This window comes from Hypanus sabinus, chromosome 11 (genome assembly GCF_030144855.1).
Source record: "Hypanus sabinus isolate sHypSab1 chromosome 11, sHypSab1.hap1, whole genome shotgun sequence".
In the NCBI taxonomy this organism is placed as follows: Eukaryota; Metazoa; Chordata; class Chondrichthyes; order Myliobatiformes; family Dasyatidae; genus Hypanus; species Hypanus sabinus.
In genome coordinates this window covers 12,207,515-12,213,514 of record NC_082716.1, presented here as the reverse complement: position 1 = coordinate 12,213,514, position 6,000 = coordinate 12,207,515, and the positions used below count along the sequence as shown (strand labels likewise).

The 6,000-nt window shown below is 41.9% G+C and overlaps 1 protein-coding gene across 1 annotated transcript in view; it reads left to right on the top strand.

The window, feature by feature from the left end:
- Positions 1-5,465: 5,465 nt before the first annotated feature.
- LOC132401536 (prostaglandin F2-alpha receptor-like) overlaps positions 5,466-6,000 on the top strand; it is a 55,606-nt gene continuing 55,071 nt past the window's right edge. Inside the window, exon 1 of the mRNA XM_059983555.1 lies at positions 5,466-5,509. The gene's annotated coding sequence lies outside the window, so the exon portion shown is untranslated. The remainder of the gene's footprint in view (positions 5,510-6,000) is intronic.

Below are 6,000 nucleotides of genomic sequence, written 5' to 3'. Positions count from 1 at the left end.
CACAGACAGCTTGTTTTCACCCAGATGTTGGCAACTTTCCTTTCTATCCCCTGATGTTGGCACAAGCCTAAGTTTGAGTCTGTGAATCATCCAGGGATATTTCCCACATTAGAGGTTGTTTATGAGAAAGGAGAATTGAGCCATTTAGTTTTAAGCCATCTCCATCATCCATCAAAATCATGGCTGATCAGTAGATCTGAGTTATACGAAAAGGTTGCCCAGGCAACGGAATATAGGAGAAAGGAGGGGAACCTTATAGGAGAGTTTAAAGTTATAAGGCATAGATAAGGTGGATGGTAATAGCTTTTTTCCCAGGTTTTTACACTGTATTCTTGCCATAAAGCAACTGATTTCACAACATATGCTAGTCATACTAAACCTGATTCGGATTCTATTAGAGTAAGGAGCACTGGGTTCGAGTGGGAGGGGCAAGATTTAAAAGAGACCTGAGGGGCAACATTTTCATACAGAGGGTGCTTGGAATTTAGAACGAGCTGCCAAAGCAAGTTGTTGAGGCAGATACAATAGTATTTAAGCAGCATACAGTGGGCTGGGGCTTAGAGGGATATGGAGCAAATGCAGGAAATTGGAAGTAGCTGGGTGGACACTGTGATCGCCATGGACTCATTGGGTTGAAAGGCTTATATCTTCGCTGTATTGCTCTACAATCCTTAAACATTATTTTCCTGCCCTATCCCCACATCTTTCAGGACCTGAGGGGGTGGGAGAGCAGCCAGGTGTCTTGGACGAGAAACTGGTTAGGAGGGAAAAGGTGAAATATGAAAGCAAGCTAGCAAGCAGTATCAAAATGGATAGCAGAAGCCTTTCCAAGTATGTAAAAAATAAAAGGGAGATGAGAATGGATATAGGACCACTAGAAAATGAGAACAGATATAATAATGGGGGCTAAGGAGATGGCAGATGAACTAAATGAGTAATTTACATCAGTCTTCACTTTGGAAGGTACTAGCAATATGCCTGATGTTGAAGGGCTCTGAAAGAGGTAGTGGTAGAGATTGTGGAGGCATTAATAATGATCTTTCAAAAATCATTTGACTCTGGCATGGTGTCAGAGGACTGGGAAATTGCAAATATTACTCCACTCTTTAAGAAAGGAGGAAGGCAGCAGAAAGGAAATTATAGACCAGTAAGTCTGACCTCAGTGGTTGGAAAGATGTTGGAGTCAATTGCTAAGGATGAGGTGATGGAATACTTGGTGACTCAGGACAAGACAGGACAAAGTCAGCATGGATTTCTTAAGGGAAAATCTTGCCTGATTAACCTGTTGGAATTCTTTGAGGAGATTACAAGTAGTATAGGCAAAGGGGGATGCATTGGATGTTGTATATTTGAACTTTCAGAGTCTATTGTCTATTGTCTATTGCCTTTGACAAGATGTCACACATGAGGCTGCTTACCAAGTTAAGAGCCCATGGTATTACAGGAAGGTTACTGGCATGTTTAGAGCATTGTCTGATTGGTAGGAGGCAGCGAGTGGGAATAAAAGGATCCTTTTCTGGTTGGCTGCCAATGACTAGAGGTATTCTGCAGGGGTTGGTGTTGGGACCACTTCTTTTTGTGCTGTATATGAGGGAATAGGTGGCATTGTTGCCAAGTTTTCAGATGATGCAAAGATTGGTGGAGGGGCAGGTAGTGTTGAGGAAACAGGAAGGCTGCAGAAGGACTTAGACAGATTAGGAGAATGGACAAGAAAATGGCAAATGAAATACAATGTTGGAAAATGCATGGTCATGCACTTTGGTGGTAGAAATAAATGTGCAAACTATTTTCTAAACAGGAAGAAAATCCAAAAATCTGAGATGCAAAGAGACTTGAGAGTCCTTGTGCAGAACACCCTAAAGGTTAACTTCCAGGTAGAGTCAGTGGTGAGGAAGGCAAATGCTTTCATTTCCAGAGATCCAGAACACAAGAGCAGAGATGTGATGCTCAAGCTTTAAAAGGTACTGATGAGACCTCATTTTGAGTATTGTTAACAGTTTTGGGCTCCTCATTTAAGAACAGATATGCTGACATTGGGGGAGGATTCAGAGGAAGTTCACAAGGATGATTCCAGGAATGAAAGGGTTATCATACGAGGAACATTTGATGGCTCCGGGTCTGTACTTGCTGGTATTTAGAAGGATGAGAGGGGATCTCACAGAAACCTTTCAAATGCTGAAAAATCTAGACAGTAGATGTGCAAAGGATGCTTCCCATGGTGGGGGAGACTAGGACAATTCGGCACAGCCTCAGGATAAAGGAGCATCCATTTGAAAAAGAGATGCGGAGAAATTTCTTTATCCAGAGGGTGGTGAATTTGTTACCAAAGGCAGCTGTGGAGGCTGTGTATATTTAAGGCCAAGTTTGATAGGTTCTTGATTGGCCGTGGCATCAGAGGTTATAGGAAGAAGGCTGGGGAGTGGGGCTGAGGAGGGGATTCAATCAGCCATGATTGAATGGCAGAGCAGACTCAATGCACCAATTAGCCTAATTCTGATCCTATCTCTTCTGGTCTTATGGTCTTATATCAATCATGCCTATGTACAGGGAATGAATAAGCAGTTTGTGGTTCATCTTGGAAAAAGATCACATTCCAATTTCTTTCAAAGTACACCACCCTTATGAATCTTCCCTTGACAGACTTCTCTTTAAAAACATGTCATGAATTCCATTGCAATCTTTTGTCGGTACACTCCTCTGACACAACAAAAGATCAGATGAGAAAATGCTAGAAATAGTCTCTGGGTTGGGCTGTGGATAAAGAGACAGGGTTAGGGTAGAGAAGGCTGATGTCCTTTCATTGGGAACATCCTGGGGAAAGGGTATTGGACTGAGGTGTTAAATTTGTTTCGTTTCTACAGGTGATTTGATGATTTGTACTGCCAGCATTTTTTCTTCCGTTTTCATCTCAAGTTTATGGTCATTCAACCACACACATGTATACAGCTAAATGAAATATCGTTCCTCTGGGGCCAACGTGCAAAACACAGTGTATATAGTTATCATCCAGCACCCATACAGTCACAAAATAATATTAGCACGAGTCCCTGAGTGGCAAGGCTGACATAAAGTGTGAGGTGCATGTTTATGCAAGACAGGATAATGACACTATTATAATAAAACAAATAGTCACAGAAATATGTGAAATAGCAGCAATAAAAGATGAAAAGTGTGAAGGGCATGATGAGAGTGTGTCTGTGAGTTGGGGTGTGGGGGTGGGGGCAGCACACCCAGTGAGATAGTGAGACCCGCTGAAAACATCTTTGGGGTCTCTCTCTCCCCATTTCAAGACATATATCAGGAACCATGCATGCAGAGTGTCTCCAACATTGTCAAATACCCCTCTCTTCCTTCCCACAACGCTTTTGACCACTTCACACACCTTTCGAAAAAATAACAGAAGGATTTTGGGAATGTGAGCTCAATGGGATTAGTGTGGGAGATGTATTGGAATAGAGGGCTATAAATCATTGAAAATAGTTGGGCATTATTGTTAACGCTAGGAATGTTTCATGTCAGCTAGTGTGCATCTTCTCATAAATCAATGCATTCTACATTTGAGGATTAACTGTAAACAACTGCCAAAAGTCTGATGGAATTTTTTTCCATTAACCGTCCTTGCTTTGATATTAGCTGGCAAAGTTGAAACCAGATGCTGAAGAGAAAGTTCTCATTATTCTCGAGACTTTCACAAAGAAGTAGAAGTCCAGTCCCTTCTGCTTTGGTCCAGCCAGTCTGGTGTGACAGGGGAACAGCGGAGTGTACTTTAACTGGCTGCATCATCACCTCGTATGAAAACAACAATATCCAGGAACAGATATAGTCTACAGAAAGTGGTGGATACAGCCTAGTCCACACCAGTCAAAGCCCTCCTCAGTGTTGAGCACATTTACAAGGAGCCGAGACACAAGAAAGCATCATCCATCATCAAGGACCCCACCATCCAGGCCATGGTCTCTTCTCGCTACTATAATCATGTAGGATGTACAGAAGGCTAAGGTTCCACACCACCAAGTTCAGGAACAGTGATTACCCCTCAACCATCAGGCTCCTATACCAGTGTGGATAACTTCATTCACCTTATCTTTGAACAGATTCCACCTCTAAGGCACTGACTTTTATGAACTCTACAACTCATATTCCCAATATTATTTATTTATTAAAAAACATACTTGCATGATTTGCCTTTTGTACATTGGATGTTTGTCAGTCTTTGTTATTTGTAGCTTTTTATAAATTCTATTGTATGCATTTATTTTCCTGTAAGTGCCTGCAAAAGGACAGGGGGAGAAGGCAGGGGAATGGGATTGAGAGGGATAATAAATCAGCCATGATGGTATGATGGAGCAGACCCAATGGCCTGAATGACTTAATTTGCTCCTATGTCTTATGGTCTTTTGATCATATAGTCTTTTCATTGTTTTTTTCATAAATTTTATTGTATTTTCTGGTAAATGCCTGCAAGAAAATGAATCTCAAGGTAGGATGTGGTGTCATATAATTTACACAGGTTTTGGCTGTGGAATGAGCTTCCTGTAGAAGTAGTAGAGGCCAGTTCAGTTGTGTCTTTAAGGTAAAATTGGATAGGTATATGGACAGGAAAGGAGTGGAGGGTTATGGGCTGAGTGCGGGTAGGTGGGACTAGGTGAGATTAAGAGTTTGGCACGGACTAGGAGGGCCGAGATGGCCTGTTTCCGTGCTGTGATTGTTATATGGTTATATGGCTTTGATTTGCAGAATGGCTTGAAGTTGGTAAGACATCCAACTGCTAATAAACCGGGATTTTCACGCAGATCAGTCTCTAGAGTTTACAGAGAATGGTGCAAAGAACAAAAAAAACATTCAGTGAGCAGCAGTTCTGTGGGGGAAAACATCTTGTAAATGAGAGAGGGCAGAGGAGGATAGACTGGTTCAAGCTGAGAGGAAGGCAACTGTAACTTAAATAACCACACGTTATTTAATATAGTTTCATGGTATTGCATATGGTACATATTATAAAACAGCAGTGCTTGACAGTACATAGGAGTAGAATTAGGCCATTCAGCCCATCTAGTCTATCATGGCTGATTTATTTTCCTTCTCAACATCATTCTCCTGTTTTCTCCTAATATACCCAATGATCTGGCCTCCACAACCATCTGTGGCAATGAATTCCTCAGATTCACTATCTTCTAAAGAAATTTCTCTTCTCTGAGACTGTGCACCTTGGTCCTAGACTTCCCCCGCTATTGGGAACATCCTCTCCACCTCCACCCTATCAAGTCCTAACAATATTGGGTAGGCTTCAAAGAAACCCTCCCGTCTCTCATTTTTCTAAACTGCAGTGAGTACAGGTCCAGAGCCATCAACTACTTCTCATATGTTAACTCTTTTATTCCCAGGTTCATTCTTGTAAACCTCCTCTGCTCCCTTACTTGGATGTGGAGCCAAAAGGCTAATGAACCTCTGGAATTCGTTGTATCTGTGGGTAGTGGAGTACAGATCACTAGACATTTTTCAAGCGGAAAGAGTAAGTATTTGAAAGACTGAGAAAGTGAATGTAATGGGGAACGGACACAGAAGTGGAGTTGAGTCCAACATAGATCAGCCACAATCACATTGAATGGTGAGATTGGATTGAAGGATGGAATGGCCTACTCCTACCCCTACTAGGCAAGTTGATGAGCTAGTAAAGAATGTGTATGGCCTGACTGCCTTCACTATTCAGGATAATGAGTATAAGAATGAGGTATGACATAGAGAAGTATAGCACAGAACCAGGCCCTTTGTCTCATCTAATCCACACTGACCCATTTAATTTCCTTACTCCCATCAACCTGGACCAAGGCTATTGCCTTCCATACCCTACCATCCATGTACCTATCCAAACTTCTCTTAAACATTGAAATCGAGTTTGCATGCATCACTTGCACAGGCAGCTCAACACCCTTTGAGTAATGCAGTTTCCCCTCCAATTCCCCTTAAACCTTTCATCCTTAACCCATGACTTCTAGTTGTAGT